This window comes from Heterodontus francisci, unplaced genomic scaffold (assembly GCF_036365525.1).
Source record: "Heterodontus francisci isolate sHetFra1 unplaced genomic scaffold, sHetFra1.hap1 HAP1_SCAFFOLD_1314, whole genome shotgun sequence".
Lineage (NCBI taxonomy): Eukaryota > Metazoa > Chordata > Chondrichthyes > Heterodontiformes > Heterodontidae > Heterodontus > Heterodontus francisci.
The window spans coordinates 60,454-64,539 of NW_027142051.1; positions in this window are offsets into that span (position 1 = coordinate 60,454).

Genomic DNA, 4,086 nt, shown 5'->3' on the forward strand with positions numbered 1-4,086 from the left:
CAGTATTTACAGTAGAGAAAGAAAATGTTGTCGAGGAGAATACTGAGATACAGACTACTATGCTAGATGGGATTGAGGTTCACAAGGAGGAGGTGTTAGCAATTTTAGAAAGTGTGAAAATAGATAAGTCCCCTGGGACAGATGGGATTTATTTTAGGATTCTCTGGGAAGCCAGGGAGGAGATTGCAGAGCCTTTGCCCTTGATCTTTATGTCGTCATTGTAGACAGGAATAGTGCCGGAAGACTGGAGGATAGCAAATGGTGTCCCCTTGTTCAAGAAGGGGAGTAGAGACAGCCCTGGTAATAATAGACCTGCGAGCCTTACTTCGGTTGTGGGTAAAATGTTGGAAAAGGTTATAAGAGATAGGATTTATAATCATCTTGAAAAGAATAAGTTCATTCGCGATAGTCAGCACGGTTTTGTGAAGGGTAGGTCGTGCCTCACAAACCTTATTGAGTTTTTTGAGAAGGTGACCAAACAGGTGGATGAAGGTAAAGCCGTGGATGTGGTGTATATGGATTTCAGTAAGGCGTTTGATAAGGTTCCCCACGGTAGGCTATTGCAGAAATACGGAAGTATGGGATTGAAGGTGATTTAGTACTTTGGATCAGAAATTGGCTAGCTGAAAGAAGACAGAGGGTGGTGGTTGATGGCAAATATTCATCCTGGAGCTTAGTTTCTAGTGGTGTACCGCAAGGATCTGTTTTGGGGCCACTGCTGTTTGTCATTTTTATAAATGACCTGGATGAGGGTGTAGAAGGGTGGGTTAGTAAATTTGCGGATGACACGAAGGTCGGTGGAGTTGTGGATAGTGCCGAAGGATGTTGTAGGTTACAGAGGGACATAGATAGGCTGCAGAGCTGGGCTGAGAGATGGCAAATGGAGTTTAATGCGGAAACTTGTGAGGTGATTCACTTTGCAAGGAGTAACAGGAATGCAGAGTACTGGGCTAATGGGAAGATTCTTGGTAGTGTAGATGAGCAGAGAGATCTTGGTGTCCAGGTACATAAATCCCTGAAAGTTGCCACCCAGGTTAATAGGGCTGTTAAGAAGGCATATGGTGTGTTAGCTTTTATTAGTAGGGGGATCGAGTTTCGGAGCCAAGTGGTCATGCTGCAGCTGTACAAAACTCTGGTGCGGCCGCCCCTGGAGTATTGCGTGCAGTTCTGGTCACCGCATTATAGGAAAGATGTGGAAGCTTTGGAAAGGGTGCAGAGGAGATTTACTAGGATGTTGCCTGGTATGGAGGGAAGGTCTTACGAGGAAAGGCTGAGGGACTTGAGGTTGTTTTCGTTGGAGAGAAGGAGGAGGAGAGATGACTTAATAGAGACATATAAGATAATCAGAGGGTTAGATAGGGTGGATAGTGAGAGTCTTTTTCCTCGGATGGTGATGGCAAACACGAGGGGACATAGCTTTAAGTTGAGGGTTGATAGATCTAGGACGGATGTCAGAGGTAGTTTCTTTACTCAGAGAGTAGTAGGGGCGTGGAACGCCCTGCCTGCAACAGTAGTAGACTCGCCAACATTAAGGGCATTTAAGTGGTCATTGGATAGACATATGGATGAAAATGGAATAGTTTAGGTCAGATGGTTTTACAGATCGGCGCAACATCGAGGGCCGAAGGGCCTGTACTGCGCTGTACTGTTCTCTGAGAGGGGAATTGGGACTAATTGGAAGGGTGAGACCATGGAGGGATTCAAACAAAAGAATGAGAAGATTAAAATTAAGGTGCTGCCAGACCGGGAGCCAATGTAGATTAGTGAGCACAGAGGTGATGGGTGATCGGGATTTGGTGTGAGTTAGAACACAGGCAGCAGAGTTCTGGATGGGTTGTGGTTGATTGAGGTTTATACCTGGGAACGTGACCAGGATAGAATTGCAATAGTCAAGTGCGGATTTAACAAAGGCACAGATGAGGATTTATGCAGCAGATAGAGTGAGGCAGAGGTGGAGACGGGTGATATTTCAGAGGTGGTAGTAGGCAGGGTTGTTGATGGAGAGAATATGGAGATGAATTCAGCTTAGGTTTAAATAGAACACAGTGGCTGTCAACAGTCTGTTTCAGCCTCATAAATTGTCCAGGGAGGGGTATGTGTTTCACAGATAGGAGATGGAGTTTGTGATGGATACCAATGGCACTGGCTTCAGTCTTCCAAAAAAATAATTTACAGAACATTTTGATTCATCGTTAGCCGCGGGTGACGTACCAGAAGACTGAAGGATAGCTAATGTTGTGCCTTTATTTAAGAAGGGCAGCAGGGATAAACCAGGGAACTACAAGCCTTACATCAGTGGTGGGAAAGTTATTGGAAGGGATTCTGAGAGACAGGATTTATATGCATTTGGAAAGGCAAAGTATGATTAGGGATAGTCAGCATGGCTTCGTGTGTGGGAAATCATGTCTCGAATTTGATTGAGTTTTTTGAGGAGGTGACAAAGATGATTGACGAGGGCAGGCCGATGGATGTTGTCGACATGAACTTTAGCAACACCTTTGACAAGGTCCCGCATGGTTGGTTGGTACATAAGGTTAGAACACATGGGATCCAGAGTGAGCTGGCCAACTGGATACAAAATTGACTTAGTGACAGAAGGAAGAGACTGGTAGTGGAGTGTTGTTTTTCAGATTGGAGGCCGGTGACCAGTAGTGTGCCGCAGGGATCGGTGCTGGGCACTCCGTTGTTTGTCATATATATTAATGACTTGGATGTAACTGTAAGGGGCATGATTAGTAAGTTTGCAGATGACACCAAAATTGGTGGTATAGTGGACAGTGAAGAAGGTTGTCTAAGGTTACAACAGGAGAAAGATCAACTGGGAGGTGGTCAAGGGATTTGAAAATGGAATATAATGCAGACAAGTGTGAAGTGATGCATTTTGGGAGGTCAAACAAGGGCAGGATATATACAGTGAATGGCAGGGCCCTGGGGAGTGTTGCTGAGCAGAGAGACCTTGGGGTGCAAGGACATAGTTCGATGAAAGTGGCAACACAGGTAGACAGGGTGGTGAAGAAGGTGTATGGCATGCTTGCCTTCATCGGCCGAGGCATTGAGTACAAGAGTTGGGACGTCACACTAGAGTTGTCCATAACGTTGGTTAGGCCGCACTTGGAGTACTGTGTGCAGTTCTGGTCGCCACACTACAGGAAAGATGTGATTAAGCTAGAGAGGGTTCAGAAATAATTCACAAGGATGTTGCCTTGTTTGGAGGGCTTGAGTTATAGATAGAGATTGGATAGGCTGGGTCTGTTTTCCCTGGAGCGAAGAAGGCTGAGAGGGGACATGGTCGAGGTATATAAAATTATGAGAGGCATAGATAGGGTAGATAGCCATAGTCTGTTTCCCATAGTAGGGGTGACTAAAATTACATATATTTAAGGTGAGAGGGAGGAGGTTTAAAGGGGCGTAAAGGGGTAAATTTTTCACATAAAGAATATCTCGAATTAGCTGCCTGAGGACGAGGTGGAGGCAGGATCAGTAGCAACATTTAAGAGGCATTTGGACAGGTACTTGAACGAGCAAGGCATAGAGGGATATGGCATTAACTCAGGCAGGTGGGATTAGTATGCATAGGCATTCTGGTCGGCATGGACGCGGTGGGCCGAAGGGCCTGTTTCTATGCTGTACGACTGTATGACTCTATCACAGTATTTCAGTGAATCAGTGTTTACAGATCTCCAGTGGGAAATAGAGACAGCAGCAGCAGCAAAGATGAGAGAGTTCATTACAAGAACTGTAATACCATTAGCAATGGTTTGACAGCTAATAGCTGGAGATAGAGATTCACCAGGGATAACAACAGCAGCAAGAAGGGAAGAGTCAATGGCAAGAACAGTAGTATAGGTAAAAATGGATTAGAGAATTAAATCTTTATAGAGTGACTTACCAGGGCACCAACAATAGCGAGGTTGTAAACGTAAATATATTGAATTATCTCAAGTGGATATAGGATTCGAATGGACAAAAAACGACAAGCAGCAAGGATATAGTAAAACAAGCCATGTCTGGTAAATGTCAACAACAACCTTTATTTACATAATGCCTTTAATGTAATAAAACATCACAAGGTGCTTTACAGGAGCA